The following is an 18,534-nucleotide window of genomic DNA, read 5'->3' as shown; positions in this document are numbered from 1 at the left end:
GATATTTTTTATTCATTCATAGGATGTGGATGTCGTTGGCTGGGCCAGCATTTATTGCCCATCGCTAATTGCCTTCAGCTGAGTGGCTATCTAGGCCATTTCAAAGGGCATTTCAGAGTCAACCACATTGCTGGGGTCTGGAGTCACAGACCAGGCATAGGCAGCAGATTTCCTACCAAAAGAACAGTAATGAACCGGATGGCATTTTGTAACAATCAGCAATGGTTTCATGGCCATCATTAGATTTTTAATTCTAAACTTTTATTGAAATCAATTTTCACCATGGTGGGATCCCCTGTGACTCAGGATTGCTAGTCCAGTGCCGCCTCGCCTGATCCATGCTGGAAAGTGTGGGCATCAGATAAAAACTGGATCGGACTTGACTTTGATGTCCTGCATGTTGGCGCAATCTGGCAACACTCATTGTATAGACACACACCTGAATAGCTACTCATTGTCTAGACACACATGTGAATAGCTACTCATTGTCTAGACACACACGTGAATAGCTACTCATTGTCTAGACACACACGTGAATAGCTACTCATTGTCTAGACACACACAAGGATAGCTACACATTGTCTAGCCACGTGTGAATGACTACTCATGGCCCAGACAAACACATGAATACTCATTTCCCGGACACGCAAGTGAATAGCACGGTAGGACAGTGGTTAGCACTGTTGCTTCACAGTGCCAGGGACCCGGATTCGATGCCCAGCTTGGGTCACTGTCTGTGTGGAGTTTGCACGTTCCACCCGTGTCTGCGTGGGCTTCCTCCGGGTTCTCCGGTTCCCTCCCCAGTATCCCGAAAGACGTGCTTGTTTGGTGAATTGGACATTCTAAATTCTCCCACAGTGTACCCTAACAGGCACTGTAGTGTGGCGATTAGGGGAATTTCACTGTAACTTCATTGTCGTGTTAATGTAAGCCTGCTTGTGACGCTAATAAAGATTATATTATATTGTCTAGACATACATGTGAGTAGCTACTCATTGCCTGGAGATGCATGAATAGCTACCATATCCATCTACTAAAGCAATGGGGCAATTTTCTCAAGCAAAGTCCAAAGCCAGAAGAGGAAAGCCAGAAGTGGGGCAGCACGGTAGCCTTGTGGATAGCACAATTGCTTCACAGCTCCAGGGTCCCAGGTTCGATTCCCGGCTTGGGTCACTGTCTGTGCGGAGTCTGCACATCCTCCCCGTGTGTGCGTGGGTTTCCTCCGGGTGCTCCGGTTTCCTCCCACAGTCCAAAGATGTGCAGGTTAGGTGGATTGGCCATGATAAATTGCCCTTAGTGTCCAAAAATTGCCCTTAGTGTTGGGTGGGGTTACTGGGTTATGGGGTTACTGGGTTATGGGGTTACTGGGTTATGGGGATAGGGTGGCGGTGTTGACCTTGGGTAGGGTGCTCTTTCCAAGAGCCAGTGCAGACTCGATGGGCCGAATGGCCTCCTTCTGCACTGTAAATTCTATGATAATCTATGAAAGCAAAAATGGGAAAAATCAAAAGAAGATCAAAAAATAAATGAAAACCAAAGATCCACTTATTCTGCCTATCGCTGAGATGGGAGAGAAACTGACCATGATTTAGAGTCTCTGTGGGATAAAAAATGACTCTTGCTAATGACAGTTTAATGTTACTGGCATTTCCCTCAGGGTTGCATTTCAGGGACTTCCGGTTGCGGCCATGCCGAGATAGGTCGCATGTTCGGCAGCTCCCGCCGGGAACGGACTTTTGGGCTCTCTAGAGGGGCCCCAACGGCACTTGTTCAACGGCTTCCATTGTGGGAAGGTGACAGCAAGGTCCCCCCAACAGTATATGGATTGGACCAGGAGTGGAGCGGTGAAAAAAGGGATCTTGGAGCAGCGAAAAGTGAGAGGGAGAAAAAGCAAGATGGCGGCGAGTGGAGACCAAGCAGCAAGGGCGCAGTGATCGCAGGAGCAGCAGGGGTTTCTTAAACGCTGCTTTGAGGAGCAGAAAACCGAAATGCTGGCACCAATGAAGGCGGCGATTGAGAAGCTAGTGGAGATCCAGAAGGCCCAAGGGGCGGCGATCCGAGAGGTGCGGCAAAAAGCCTCGGAGAACGAGGACGAGATCTTGGGCCTGGCGGTGAAGATGGAGACGCATGAGGCGCTGCACAAGAGGTGGGCGGAAAGATTTGAGGACCTGGAGAATAGGTCAAGGAGGAAGAATCTTCGGATTCTGGGTCTCCCTGAAGCAGTGGAGGGGCCCGATGCCGGGGCATATGTGAGCACGATGCTCAATTCGCTGATGGGCGCGGGAGCCTTCCTGAGGCCCCTGGAGCTAGATAGGGCGCACCCGGTCCTAGCAAGGAGACCCAAGGCCAATGAGCCGCCAAGGGCTGTAGTGGTGAGGTTTCATCGCTTTATGGACAGAGAGTGTGTCCTGAGATGGGCCAAGAAAGAGTGGAGCAGCAGGTGGGAGAACACAGAGATCCGACTCTACCAGGACTGGAGTGCAGAGGTGGCCAAGAAGAGAGCTGGTTTTAATCGGGCTAAGGCGGTGCTCCATCGGAAGGGGGTGAAGTTCGGTATGCTGCAGCCAGCACGATTGTGGGTCACATTCCAGGATCGGCACCACTATTTCGAAACGCCTGATGAGGCATGGAGCTTTATACAGACTGAAAAGTTGGACTCAAATTGAGGGTTTGTTGTTGTGGGGGGGATGTTTGCTGTATATATGGTTTTAACTACGTTTAGGGAATGTTTCCTTGGTTGGGTGCTGGATGTGGATGGGTGAAGGGATTTGATGGGGAGACTGTGGGAGAGTGTGGGCGTCGGTGTTGGAGGGCAGACCCCCACGAGGGAAGAGGGGGGAGTGGAGGCCCGGGGATAGGGAATTGAGGTAAGGCTGCAAAAAGAACTGCGCCAGAGGGGGCAGGGCCAGCTCAGGAAAGCGCAGGCTTTTTCCCGCGTTAGGGAAGGACGGGGGTGGGGGTCGGGGGGGGGGCGGTACTGGAGAGGAGCGCACACTGACTGCCAGGGGGGAGGGGGGATTCCCACACTGGGGGGGTCGATGGAATGGCGGGAGAGCCCGGGGTCAGCAGGAGTCAGCTGACTTACGGGAGTGTTATGGGGGGAGCAAAAGAGCTAGATATGGATCTAGTGGGGGGGGGGGGGGAGAGGGGGTATAGGGTTGCTGCTGCATTGGCCAAAGGGGAACTGGAAATAGGAGAGGTGGTCGGGGCAGGGGTCCGTCATCTGGGGGACTGGAGGGTGCGGGAGGCGCGGGCACGTGACTGGCCTAGAAAAGGAGATGGCTAGTCGGCGGGGGGGGGGGGGGGGCGCGGGGGGAGCAGCCCCCCAATCCGGCTGATAACTTAGAATGTGAGGGGCCGGTTAAGAGGGCCCGAGTGTTCTGTGCAGGGGTTCTTCAGGCGGTGGCAACCGTTCCTAGACTATCTCGCGGAGTGTTAGTAGGAGGTCAGCAGCAGCAGCAACCCAAAGGGGGGAGGAGGGGGGGTCTCTTTCGGGGGGGGGGGTATTTGGGTGGGTGAGGGGGGGGGGCTTCCCCAAGGGTACCTTTGAATGTCATATGGGGGAGTTACTGTATATGGGGGAAACAAAATGTATAAGTTCTGTATTATTTTCGATTGTCGTGTTTGTGTTTTTTTCTTTTTGTTATGGGGGGGGGGGTTGTTAAAAATGTTGTTGGAAAAATCTGAATAAACATTTTTTTAAAAAGGGTTGCATTTCATGATCAGGCAACATTATTTGCATGCTTAAATGCTGAGTTCTCAAATTAGCAAATTGACTTATCATAATCAAATATAATCTCTGGTGGAAGACTTTCCACTGGGACACTGTCAGTAAATGTAATAAATGCTTGGACAATTATTTACTGGAAATCATTGCACCATAACTAAACTAATTTGGTCATTTTTGGATGTCCTTGTCAGAAAGAAAGATAGATAAGAGTTGAGATTGACAATGATACTGTTTGTGTGCACTAATGTTGCAGTTACAATTGGGCGCCTTCCAAAACTCTTTGGGTTCACTGCAGATCTGAGCCTCCTATGAATAGAACTTTGTAAACTTGTACATGGTGTGACGATGATAACAGGCTACAAGACGAACAATTCATCTTTTACATCAGCAGTTTGCACTATTTGTTCACTTTGCTCTTGTAAGATCCAGGCGAGTGACCACGACGAAGAGACTATGGTTTAGAAACAAAAGGATTTAATAAACTTACTTAATACACTCTCGACTCCCCGAAGTGCCTCCCGTGCCCAGCTGGGGGGTATTTATGTTCCAGGGCACCCTTGGTAAGGGGTGTAAGCCCCGCTCCCGCATCGGGAGATATCATACTCAGGTGAGACCATGGGGAACCTAGACCGTCCCCAAAGTCCGACACTTGGTCCATTTCAATGCTTGGAGGGGTCAATTATTTTGTGCATTTTGCCCGGGGTTGCCTTTTGGACGTCCGTTAGGCTGGGTCCAACGGTGTATAACACATTGGGGAGTAACATTGCTGCAGTCATTGGTGCTGTGCTTTGGATGTGACTCTATCTGCTCTCATAAGTGGATATGAAAGGTGGATAAGGCTCGGGGAGTCCAACGTAAACAAAAGTTATTGACATTTATTTTACAACAATTATGTACATGAGTAGAACCTCATCAGATACTCTCTCTTGTCGGCCAGTTCCAGACTGGCCGCCCTTTCATACAATTACGGGTAACACACCCCACCCCTGGCGGGGAGCTCGTACTCCTCAGAGCACGGGGAAAACAATCATCCCCACACTGTATATCCAATGCAGGTTACTACATTCCTCCCCCGCAAAGTCCAAGGATCTCCTCGAAGGATGATGATGAGAAGACGACAAACTTGCAAAAATAGTTGGCGAAGAAGAAGAAACTGATGCAGCAGTCGTAGCGGCTGATGATGACGTTTCAGCTCCGATAGGTCACTGTCGAGCGGAGGAGTAGGTTCGTCCCGCGTGTACTTTGCCGGCGAATGGCGTTTACAGCAGGAACACCTGGGCTGACCATCGGCGTCGGAGATCCCAGACATTTGGGTCTCCATTTTGGAGTCTGAGGACAGGGTGCCAAGCATGTCTGCGTTGTGGGAGAACTGAGGTGTCGCAGCAGGATGTACCGGCAATGGAACCGGAGGAACGGAGGAAGAGCTCTTTCATGGTACCTAATGAAGAAGATGCTCCAGGTGTTGCCACAAAAGCTGCCCACGGACCTGTAATAAACAGGACCCGATTGAATGACGTGACCCCATAGAGCAAGCGAGCACCTTCGGCAAAGTTACAAATATAGACCACGTCGTCAGGCGCAGTGCTGCGAAGAGGTTGACAACGAGCTGGGAAATGCCCTTGTGATTCTCGGCTATGGCGCACCTTCGTGCCAATGTCCGGCATCAGCAAACACATTCACACCTGAAGCCATCGACCCAATAACAGCTCTTCAGGGGCCAGCCCAGGTCCTGCACAAAACAGGAATCTTGCCAACTGTATCTATTGAACACACATTCTGCTTCTTCAGCCCCCTTGTTACCATTTGTATGGCTCTCTTGACTAAGCCATTCAATGCTCGGTGATTAGGGGCAGTGAGGACATGATGACTCCCGTTGTGCTTTGCTAAAGTGGCTCCATTATCCATTATTATGCCATGGACCCAAACAGAAGGACATAGATGCTCTGCGGTCGCTCCATGATGGATGTCATCCTGTGGATCTCCAGCCACTTTGAGTGGGCGTCCACCTTGATCATAAACATTGACCCCAAAAAAGGACTGGCAAAATCTCTATGGACATGAGCCAAGGATGGCCCAGCCATTCCCACGGATGTTAGGGCGCCACTGCGGGGCGCTTCTGATGTTCCTTACAAACGGGGCAGTCCTGGGCAATGCCTCAATATCGGCGTCCAATCCTGGCCACCAAATGTAGCTTCCGGCCAACATCTTCATCTTGGATACTCCAGGATGCCCCACATCAAGATCCTTCAAAACCAAAGCCTGCCCTTACCCAGGGACGTCGACCCTCGTGCCCCATAGCAGAATACCGTCCTCCACGGTTAGTTCTGAGAACTTGGAAGAAAAAGCCTTCCACTCTCCTGGGAGCTGTTGCCACGGCCCACTGTAAAACACCAGCAGATACACCTTAGCCAGCACAGGGCTGGTCTGGTTCCACCTGCAGCTACAGGAAGCAGTTACAGACAAAGAGTCCATAAAGTTGGGTACCGCGATGATTTGATCCGCTGTTGGCGGGTCAGCGGCCACAGCCGGCAGGGTAAGACGACTCAACACGCCTGCATTCACAATATTCACAAGGACTTTAAACTAGCAAGTTGGGGGAAGGGAAGTGTAAAGCTATGGACATGTATAATGGTTAATGGAGATCAAGGCAGCAGGTTACGTGACAGGTTATTATGTAGAGATATGGGTTCAAAGACAAGGAAAATTAGGAGAAAGGGTAAGAGGAAAAATAAATTGCGAAAAGTTACTGATCAAGGTGTTAGGATTCAAAACAAGGACATAAAAAACAGCATAAGTGTACTTTACCTGAATGCTCGTAGTATACGAAATAAAGTAAATGAGTTGATGGCGCAAATCATCGTGAATGACGATGATTTAGTGGCCATTACTGAAACATGGTTAAAAGATGGTCACGACTGGGAGTTAAATATCCAGGGGTATCAGACTATACGAAAGGATAGAATGGACGGTAAGGGCGGTGGTGTAGCTTTGTTGTTTAAGGATGGCATCCGGGCAATAGTAAGGGATGATGTTGGTGCTATGGAGGACAAGGTTGAATCAATTTGGGTGGAAATCAGGAATAGTAAGGCGAAAAGGTCACTGAAAGGAGTAGTCTATTGGCCACCAAATAGTAACAGGATGGTAGCGCAGGCAATAAGCAAAGAAATAACAGATGCATGTAGAAATGGTACAGCGGTTGTCATGGGAGATTTTAATCTGCATATCGATTGGTTTAACCAGGTTGGTAAAGGCAGCCTTGAGGAGGAGTTTATAGAATGTGCCCGGGATAATTTCCTGGAACAGTATGTAATGGAACCTACAAGGGAACAAGCGGTCATAGATCTGGTCCTGTGTAATGAGGCAGGATTGATTAATGATTTCATAGTTCAGAATCCTCTTGGAAGGAGCGACCACAATATGGTGGAATTTAAAATACAGTTGGAGGATGACAAGGTAAAATCAAACACTAGTGTTTTGTGCTTAAACAAAGGTGATTACAATGGGATGAGAGAAGAACTAGCTAAGGTAGACTGGGAGCAAAGCTTCATGGTGAAGCAGTTGAGGAACAGTGGAGAACCTTCCGAGCGATCTTTCACAGTGTTCAGGAAAGGTTCATACCGACAAAAAAGAAAGACAGTAGAAAGGGGAAAAATCGATGGTGGATATCTAAGGAGGTGAGGGAGAGTATCAAATTGAAGGAAAAAACATACAAAGTGGCAATAATTAGTGGGAGACTAGAGGACTGGGAAGCCTTTAGGGGACAACAGAAAGCTACTAAAAAAGCCATAAAGAAGAGTAAGGTAGACTATGAAAGTAAACTGGCTCAGAACATAAAAGCAGATAGTAAAAGCTTCTACAAATATATAAGACAAAAAAGAGTGGCTAAGGTAAATATTGGTCCTTTGGAAGATGAGAAGGGAGATTTAATAATAGGAGACGGGAAATGGCTGAGGAGCTGAACAGGTTTTTTGGGTCGGTCTTCCCAATGGAGGACACAAATAACATGCCAGTGACTGATGGAAATAAAGATATGATAGGTGAGGACCTTGAGATGATTGTAATCACTAAGGAGGCAGTATTGGGCAAGCTAATGGGGCTAAAGGTAGACAAGTCTCCTGGCCCTGATGGGATGCATCCCAGAGTGTTAAAAGAGATGGCTAGGGAAATTGTAAACGCACTAGTGATAATTTATCAAAATTCACTAGACTCTGGGGTGGTCCCAGAGGATTGGAAAGTAGCAAACGTGACACCACTGTTTAAAAAAGGAGGTCGGCAGAAAGCGGGTAATTATAGGCCGGTAAGCTTAACTTCGGTTGTAGGGAAAATGCTGGAATCTATCATTAAAGAGGAAATAGCGGGGCACCTGGAGGGAAATTGTCCCATTGGGCAGACGCAGCATGGGTTCACAAAGGGTAGGTCGTGTCTGACTAATTTGGTAGAATTTTTTAAGGACGTTACCAGTGCAGTAGATAACGGGGAGCCAATGGATGTGGTATACCAGGATTTCCAGAAAGCTTTTGACAAGGTGCCACACAAAAGGTTGCTGCATAAACTAAAGATGCATGGCATTGAGGGTAAAGTGGTAGCATCGGTGGAGGGTTGGTTAACTAACAGAAAGCAGAGAGTGGGGATAAATGGGTGTTTCTCTGGTTGGCAACCTGTAACTAGTGGGGTCCCTCAAGGATCAGTGTTGGGCCCGCAGTTGTTCACATTTTACATAGACGATTTGGAGTTGGGGACCAAGTGCAATGTGTCAGAGTTTGTAGACGACACTAAGGTGAGTGGTAAAGCAAAAAGTGCAGAGGATACCGGAAGTCTGCAGAAGGATTTGGATAAGTTAGGTGAATGGGCTCGGGTCTGGCAGATGGAATTCAATGTTGCCAAGCGTGAGGCTATCCATTTTGGGAGGAATAACAGCAGAATGGATTATTATTTAAACAGTAAGATGTTAAAACATGCTGCTGTGCAGAGGGACCTGGGTGTGCTGGTGCACGAGTCGCAAAAGGTTGGTGTGCAGGTGCAACAGGTGATTAAGAAGGCTAATCGAGTTTTGTCTTTCATTGCTAGAGGGATGGAGTTCAAGACTAGGGAGGTTATGCTGCAATTGTATACGGTGTTGGTGAGGCCGCATCTGGAGTATTGTGTTCAGTTTTGGTCTCCTTACCTGAGAAAGGACATATTGGCACTGGAGGGAGTGCAGAGGAGATTCACTAGGTTGATCCCAGAGTTGAGGGGATTAGATTATGACGAGAGGTTGAGTAGACTGGGACTGTACTCATTGGAGTTTAGAAGGATGCGGGGGCATCTTATTGAAACATATAAAATTATGAAGGGAATAGATAGGATAGATGCGGGCAGGTTGTTTCCATTGGTCGGGGAAAGCAGAACTAGGGGGCATAGCCTCAAAATAAGGGGAAGTAGATTTAGGACGGAGTGTAGGAGGAACTTCTTCACCCAAAGGGTTGTGAATCTCTGGAATTCCTTGACCAGTGAAGCAGTTGAGTCTCCTTTAAACGTTTTTAAGAAAAAGATAGATACCTTTCTAAAGGATAAAGGGATTTGGGGATATAGTGTGCGGGCCGGAGAGTGGAGCTGAGTCCACAAAGATCAGCCATGATCTCATTAAATGGCGGAGCAGGCTCAAGGGGCCAGATGGCCTACTCCTGTTCCTAGTTCTTATGTTCTTATGTTCTTATATGTTTTCCTGGATGGTGTTCAAAGGAGTGCTCATATGCGGCTAACAGTAAAGTTCAGCTCTGGATCCGTGCAGACGCTATCGCGGGACCGCCTTGTCCTCACGAAAGAGGCCAAGTAGCAGCTTATGGTCAGTTATGATGACAAAATGGCGACTGTAGACGTATTGGTGAAAATATTTGATGCCAAAAACCACAGCTAAGCCCTCCTTCTCAATGTGCACATAGTTCATCTCGGCAACCGTCAGTGCCCAGCCGCCACCCGTACAATGGGACAGGACCGCACATGTGGCAAGGTGTCACATATCACATCCAACAGTTTGGACGAGATAGTAGTTTCAAAGAGGATAAGTTGTGCTTTACCTCCTTAAAGGCCGTTGGCCGCATCCCAAACCCAGAAGTGGCGTTTCGTCAACAGAAAATGAAGGGAAGGCCAGGATGGTAGCAAAGTTTGGAATGAATTGCCCGTAATAATTTATGAGACCTAAAAAAAAAACAGAGTTTTGTGGCGTCTCGTGGTGTGAGGGCCATCTTTATCCCCTGTACTTTACCCGCTAACGGATGTAGTCCTTCGCGATCAACCCTGTAACTCAAATACAGAATCTCCTTGGCATGAAAGATGCACTTCTCCCTGCGCAGGCAGACTCCATACTCGGATAACCTCTGTAGCACCGCCTCGAGGTTCCGCAGATGCCTCTCCTCCACGACCCCCATGATCAAAACGTCACAGAGAAGGACGGCAACACGCGACGAACCACATAAAATGCGCTCCATCACACGCTGAAACACAGCATTCGTCGAGGGCATGCCAAACGGAAGCCAGGTGTATTCATACAGACCCTTGTCTCTGTTGATAGTCACATGCTTCCTGGAGGCTTTATCCAAACTTCGCTGCAATAAACATTGCACATTTTTAGTAAGCGTTGATCCCCCAGCCAACATAGTGTATTGATCCTCTATCACAGTCTTGGGTCACTGTCTGTGCGGAGTCTGCACGTTCGCCCCGTGTCTGCGTGGGTTTCCTCCGGGTGCTCCGCTTTCCTCCCACAGTCCAAAGACGTGCAGGTTAGGTGGATTGGCCATGATAAATTGCCCTGTGTGTCAAAACAAAAAAGCTTAGTTTGGGTTTGGGTGGAAGTGTAAGCTTAAGTGGGGTGCTCTTTCCAAGGGCCGGTGCAGACTCGATGGGCCGAATGGTGTCCTTCTGCACTGTAAATTCTACAATTCTATGATATCCTGGGCAGTGGGTAACGGTCTAACCAAGAAGCTGTATTCACCGTTAACTTTTGATCACCACAAAGGCGAACCTTCCAATCCGGCTTCAGCACCGGGATTACCGGTGCCACCCAGTCGGAGAAAAGCACCAGTCGGATGATCCCTAAGCTTTCCAAACTTTGAAGCTCGGTCTTGGCCTTCCCGCTGATGGCGTAAGGACTGGGCGGGCCCAAAAATATTGTGGTTGGGCTTCGGGGTCCACCTCGATAGCAACCACGGCCCCTTAATTGTACCAAGGCCCAGCCAAAAAGCTTCTGGTATCTTGCTCAACACCGAGCATAAGCCCACCATCCCCACTTGAAAAACATATTGCCAATCAATCTTCAAGTCAATCACAACCCAACAAGCTAGGACCATCGCCCTTCACCACAATGAGGGGAAGGTGCAGGGACTGACCGCCGTAAACCAGCCAGCGAGCTTAGACCTCACTATATGCAAATGTTCACCTGTATACGTTGCCTACTGAGCTGCAGGTACTCACTCCCTGCTTCATCTGGTCAAAGTGTGTTGCATCACTATGGAAACAGCTGCTCATGTGTCCAACTCCATCCAGAGCAAATGTCCATTGGCCTGCACCGGAAGGCGGATCAGGTCTATACAGGCCGGCAATGCATAATTGAGATGTATCTCGGCCTCATCCTCAGCCTCTTCCGGGGTCATCCAAACGCATGGCCTCACCTACCACAACCAGGGAGCCTGGGGCATCGGTTCTCCTGCCGCCAACGGCTACAGTGCGATGTCCACACTTCATGCAGGATGCAGAATCGCTGTTGGTGGAGTTCGGGGATGGTGTGCGGCATGCCGCCTGGCGCCAGAATTGGATTAATTGTGATGTTAGCTGGTTACTGGTAGCCTATATGTGCTCATCTTGCAGCAGGATTGTGCGGTGTGCCCAAATGCAGAGGTGGCTTCACATGCTCAGTAGAACGAAAATGAGGCAGATACTACCCACATTGGCGATGGCTTGAGAGTGTAAAAATAAAGAGACGCAAATCGAAAATTTCTACATTCGCAATTTAAGACATTAATTGGCTGTGCCCTTTGGCTGGCATCGCCGCACGCTCCTTCTGAGCCACAGAGGAACCACGTGAGGGACGGCACCATAAAACATTCACTTCCATACCATGTAATTCTTCAACACCTCTTGCCACGCTCTTTTGGGAAAGGGAGATTTATGGCATGAGGGAACTTTCACCCAAAAGCTTTGTCTGAGTTTCATTGTCATTTACTCCGCAGACCAGACAGTTGCGAAGCATATCAACTAAAACAATAAAGTGCCCACGTTATTTGCCGATCTTTTGAAGTCTCAAAACAAATTCTGCAACGGCGAACTTCTCTGCGTATTGAACCTGTATCGCTGAACGATGAAAGACGAGGTTGGGTTGAAATGCTGTCCCACCAATATGTCGAGCCGGTCAAATGTCATCGGGTCGGGCGCCACTGGAAACGTGAGGCTCCGGATCACTCCAAACATATACGCTCCACGGGCCCTCAGCAATATTACTGTTTGGCGCTCGTTTTCTGTGATATTATTGGCTCTGAAGAAGTCCTGCGTTCGCTCTGTGTACTGATTCCAGGTTTCCACACCAGGGTGAAAGGCATTCAAACGCCCACACAGATGCATCGTCAATCAATTCCACAGAGGGGTCCAGAAGAAAAAGAAAATCAACGCGGGGATGTGGCTCAGCTGAATAGGTTGCACATCAATAGCTCCAGGTTTACCCTCATCGCCAGTTTAATAAGGCTCGGGGAGTCGAAAGTAAGCAAAAGTAACCAACAGTTATTTTCCAACAGTTATGTACTTGAGTACCGGCAGAACCTCATCAGGTACTTTCTACTGTTGGTCGGTTCCACACTGGCTGGCCTTTTATAAAAGTACGGATAAGTTACCCTGACCCTAGCGGGGAAGCTCGTATTCCTCAAGGGACATGAGGAAAACTATCATCCCCACACTGTATCGTTCATGCTAGTATGCTGGTTATTACAGGAGCTTTCCCTGGTATCCTGACAAAGGCATGTCCCGTGGTCGCTAAAGCAGACTGGCCTGGTTTTACCGTGTGTAACTGAATGGGTTTTAAGTGAGTTATAATCAGACCCTCTTAGAATCTCTCGTGATCATCTCTTTGTTTATTGGGAAAAAAAATGAAAATCGCTTATTGTCACAAGTAGGCTTCAAATGAAGTTACTGTGAAAAGCCCCAAGTCACCACACTCCGGCACCTGTTCGGGGAGGCTGGTATGGGAATTGAACCGTGCTGCTGGCCTGCCTTGGTTTTCTTTAAAAGCCAGCGATTTAGCCCAGTGAGCTAAACCAGCCCCAACTTAAGGTAGCTTGTTATGCACTAATTGATATTGTGTTTGCTGCATTACAATAGTGAGTGTCCTACAATGAATAAATCATTGACAGTGCTATGGACTGTTTTGAGGTTTTATATAAAGGAAAGCTTTATCTTGCTTGGGAAAGAGTAATTTAAATATCTGTGATTGGTGAAATAGCACCACCCGATGGTCAACTGTGATTAGAGCATCTTCTGATTTAAACACGGTAACACAGGAAATTCTGCATGTCCCATTCGCTTCGCACCCAATCTGTCCGCCAATGACTGCTCATTTCACCACTGGTGCCGTCATTGCTGTACACCCATTATCCATCTCAACTCACTCCCGCGTCACTGCCAGATCCTTGCCACCCCCCTCCCAGACGCTCGCCACCTCCCTCCCAGACACTCACCACCCCTGTCTCAGACCCTCGCCACCCTCCCAGACACTCATCACCTCCCTCCCAGACTGTCACCAACTACCTTCTAAACTCTTGCCACTTTCCTCCCTGCCCCAGTCATCCCCCTTCCAAAGCCGAGCTACATCATTCCTTCCCCCTCATTACCTCCGTGCCAACCCCTCCCAGCCATTCATCACCTGCCACTCTCCCTCTCAGCCCCATTGGCAAGCTGGGTGGTGTGCAGCAAGGAGGAAGTAGTGAGTGTGATGATGAGGGACTGGGAGGAAGCTGGTGAGCAAGGATGACAAAGGACTGGGAGGGTGGCAGCGAGCGTGGTATCAAGCAGGGTGCGAGGGTCCCTGGAGTGGCAGTGAGCTGTGTGGTTTGAGAGGGGTTGGAGGGGGTTAGAATTGGGAAATGAGAGACTGGTGAGGGGCAGTGAGCTCAGTGCAGCTAGAGGTCTGGAAAGGGTCCGTAAGCCAGGCAGTGAGGAGTTGGGAAAGGGAGATATGGGCTGGGTGGTGAGAAGCTGGAAGAGGGGCAGCAAGCTGATGATATGAGAGGGTTGGAAAGAGGCAGTCAGCTGGTTGGTGAGGGCTTTGGCTAGTGGGGTTGACAGCAGTAAGAGCACTGAGTGGGACTGAGCAGGAAAAATGCTGAATATTCTTTTCTGTCTTTGTTAGGTCAGAGCCTTTTTTGTTGCAATACATGGTTAGAATGTCATCGTCAGTGATGGCACAAACAGTGCAACTGTAATGTGGGGAGTGTGCCCATCTACAGATGCAGCATCAGCAAACATAGCCTTTATTAAATACTAACAGAACGTATTTCAACAAACACGTGAAAATATAGGTAACAGAGTCTTGCAACCAAAAAAGATGGCCTTTTCTTTTCTAAGCTTTACCAGATGTCCTGTCAATCATAGAAATCCAGGAAAATGAAATGAAAACCGCTTTTGTCACAAGTAGGCTTCAAATGAAGTTACTGTGAAAAGCCCCTAGTCGCCACATTCCGGCACCTATTCAGGGAGGCTGGTAGGGGAATTGAACCGTGCTGCCTGCCTGCATTTAAAGCCAGCGATTTAGCCCAGTGTGCTAAACCAGCCCCTAGGTGTAGTTATTTGCTTTTTTTCTCCAGGATTCATTTTTTTTTAAAAAGGCTCTCAGTGTTTAATTCACTTAATCGCGGTAGCACAGTTGCTTCACAGCTCCACGGTGCCAGGTTTGATTCCTGGTTTGGGTCACTGTGGAGAGTCTGCACGTTCTCCCCGTGTCTGAGTGGGTTTCCCCTGGGTGCTCCGGTTTCCTCCTACTGTCCAAAGATGTGCAGGTTAGGTAGATTGGCCATGATAAATTGCCCTTAGTCTCCAAAATAAGGTTAGGTAGGGTTACTGGGTTACGGGGATAAGGTGGAGGTATGGGTTTAAGTGGGATGCTCTTTCCAAGGGCCGGTGCAGACTCGATGGGCCGAATGGCCTCCTTCTGCACTGTAAATTCTATGATTATATGATTCAATGATTCAGATCATGGCATTAAAAGATCTCAAGTACTGTAATCTTCACTGTTTTTGAATGCCTAGGGGCACATTTCCTGTGGGAAAAAGCACTTTAATGTATCTCAACACTTAAAGAAGGCTGGTCAATATAATGGTCAACTTAGCTTCTCAAGACTGAGTCTAATGATGAATCACTGCAGTTAAATCACATCTACACTGCAATGCAATATTATTCCTGGATGCTTTTGAGGTTCTTGAGTATTGTTGGAGCTTTACACACCCAGGAAAGTGAAGGCTATTCCATTACACTCTTGACTTGTTCCTTGTAGATGTGGACAGACATGCTGAAGACACCCAACTCTACCTACTTAATTCATGGAATGTGGGCATCGCTGGCTGGGCCAGTATTTGTTGTCCATCCTTAATTGGTCTTGACCTGAGTGGTTTGCCAGGCCATTTCAGAGTCAACCACATTGCTGAGGATTCTGAGTCCATGTAGGCCAGATCCTTTCCTTCTCTACAGGACATTTGTGAACAAGGTGGGTTTTTTATTATTACTTTATCAGAGTTACAAAGCCAGAGCTCAGAGTGTGGACAGGGGCAAACTCCTAATCCAGCTCCTTGCCTGCTCCAAAAACCAATTCAAATTGAATCTAATTCATGGCCCCCACAAGAGAGACATACCAGATCCAGGCATTACACCTGACCTCACGCTCATCTTAGCCAAAATCAGCAAAGCTTTCATGAGTATCAATTCCAGATTTCTATGGAATTCAAACTTCATCATTTGCTGTGTTGGGATTCAAACCCGTGTACCTAGAGCAGGACCCTGGCTGTGTGGGTTACTAGTCTAGTGACAAGACCATCACTCTGCCAACCCCCTTTCTAAGTATGATAGAAACTGAAGCCATTGCTCCTGTTCCTTTGTCACTGACCCTTTTTGGTCACTTATGACCAATTTAAACAAACCATTTGCGAGCTTAATGTTGTATTTGACCATGAGATGAGCTTCCAACATGTATATGGGCCATTTCTAAAACTGTCTACTTGTATCTCTGTAAATTCACCCAACTCCTCCCCCTACCTCACCTCAGTTGCTGAGGAAACCCTGATTTCTACCTTTGTTACTCTGGATTTGACTCTTCCGGCTGCCCCCCCCCCCCCCCCCCCCCCCTCACCCCCCCCCCCCCCCCTCACCCATCCTCTGCAGACTTGAATTCCAATGCCTGTGCTAACACGCACTCATTTCCGTTTACCCATCACCCATTGTGCTCACTGACCTACATTGCCAATGCCTCAGTTTTAAAATCCTGATTCTTGTTTTCAAATCACCGCCATGGCGTCATCCCAACCATCACTTTAATCTCCTCCAGCCGCACAGCCCTCTGGGAACATCTCCACTCGGCTTTTTCTGGCCTCTTGCACCAGCCCAATTTTAATTGCTTCACCATTGGCGGTGAGATTTGTTGGATAGTTCTTTCAGTACAGGAACAGTAGATCGGATGTCCTTCTCTGTGATGTATCATTCTAATGTTTTAGACATTTTTGGTCATCTTTCCGAACAGACAGAATCCTCTCCACTTCGGCCCCGCCAGAAGAGTGGGACCATTTTTGTGTCAGGAACGCGGTTCACCAATTGTTAATCCTGGCCAAGGCTCTTTCCACAAGCCCATGGAATTATCTTCCTCCCGGTTCCTGAGCCAATCAGGGAATGGAAACAGGATGGCACATCCATTCTGTCAAAGGAAGAATTTGTAATTAAAGGGACCATGACATCAGTTACAAAGGCTCATTAACTCATGGAATTTTGATGCTGGAGCAACCACAGGAATGGAGAAGGGAACCTTGGAAAGATGCTCCCCTGGACCTGCACTCTTATCTGAAGGTCCAGTTGTGAGATTCGAGGGACTGCAGTGGGCTGAGCTCTCCCAAGGACATGAGGAAGAGGCTACTTTCTACAACCGAACAGGTATTCATGGAAGTGGTTGAGGAAGTCAGCAATAGGAAGTCCAACCAGGAGACAATGTGTCAAGAGGACTCAGGAGGGCAGGGAAAGTGAGTGGCATAACACTTTCAGGTGCCAAACCCCATACTCTGACTTTCCCAGCATTATCATGCGCAACAGAACATCTTGCAGCTCCACTCATTCTCTCTACAGGCACCGTACATCCTTTTCTGATCTACCAGTACCCACACTCCCCACTCATCCTGCAGTTATCTCACAACCCTGTCTCACAGTCACCCTCCACAAATGGTGTTCTTTCGTCCTCACCACACAAGCGATTACAATCACTCAGACCTCTCTTTCATTCCTTGCAGGAGAAGAGAGGGGCTGAGACCTTGATGGGGATGGTGCCTGTGGCTCTCCAGTGACAGGCTCCTTCCTGGCCATTGTCAATGCATGCTCTGCTGCTTCACTGGGAAGTTGATCTTGTTCCAGGAGGCTGTAGATGTCAGGAGCCACCTGCCATGAAAACCTGAGCCTCCTGAGGCACTGGTTCTCAGACACAGTGAGGGAGCTGATTCGCCCTGCCTGTAAACTGTGTGTTGTGTTGGGTCTTGCCCTTGTCGTCCATCCTATCTGCCCTCTGAAGCAGATGAGAATAAAGCAGTTGTTGTTGCTGGTGCTTTTGGCCATGGTGTTGTGTTTACACTTGCCCCTCAGCCCAGGTTGAATGTGAAGTTGCTCCCATGCTCTGGTGAAGGCTGGCAGCACAGAAGTGCACCTGGGGGTGAGTGAAGTGCCAAGCAAATGAAATTTTTTTCAAGAAATTGGCAATCATCTGTCAAGCAGTGATGGCACTCTCTGAGGGAACAGGTACTCCTTGAAGGGAAACCATTCTCCTTATCATGGCTGAAGCTCTTCAGTGATCAAAGGCTTCCCAGCCTGTCAGTTTTGCTCGATAATCTCTTCCTGCTGCACACTCACCACAGAGGCCATGGCACATGCCTGTCAGATTGAGAAACAGGATCCATGGATGGGAAATATAAAATGGAGGGTCAAGACTTCTTAATTTTCTTTTTTAAGGACCTTAACTACTTACCTTAGAGATCCAATGAGGTTCCCTATTCGCCTTCAATCCTTGTCATAGAATGCTGGCAGAGGGCCGGAATGAAAATCAACTTCAGAGGATTTAGCTCCCCACACACTTGCAAATATTTCTCCCCTTGCCTGGAAACCTTTTCCCAATATCGTCTGAGGTGGAATAGTGGCACATTTTATTTGATAAAGCTCCTGTGATGTGTTGTAATTTGCCTTTGAGGGATATCAGCATGACACCATTGGAACGGAAATATGTCAGGTGATCCAGTCTTAGTTTTGCTTTTGCTTCGAACTGAGTGCACACACAGCACTGCAGTGTTCAAGCTTTATACATATATATGCTTTTATGTGCCTAATCTTAAATGTGTTTACCCCAATCCCTTATGAATGATGGTGCCTTGTGTCTTGTACGATAAATAATCCCAAGGTATTATTTCATTATAATAACATGACATGACTTTTCTCTCTTCCCCATGTTTGGGGGGGGGGGTATGAGGAACTGTGGGCGCCGATGGAACGGAAAGGGGAAGGAGAAGGGAAATGCGCCATTAGGGGCAGGGCCGAGTGGGAAACGCGGGCTT

Source organism: Scyliorhinus torazame, chromosome 21 (genome assembly GCF_047496885.1).
Source record: "Scyliorhinus torazame isolate Kashiwa2021f chromosome 21, sScyTor2.1, whole genome shotgun sequence".
Classification (NCBI taxonomy): Eukaryota; Metazoa; Chordata; class Chondrichthyes; order Carcharhiniformes; family Scyliorhinidae; genus Scyliorhinus; species Scyliorhinus torazame.
This window is presented reverse-complemented; position numbering follows the sequence as displayed.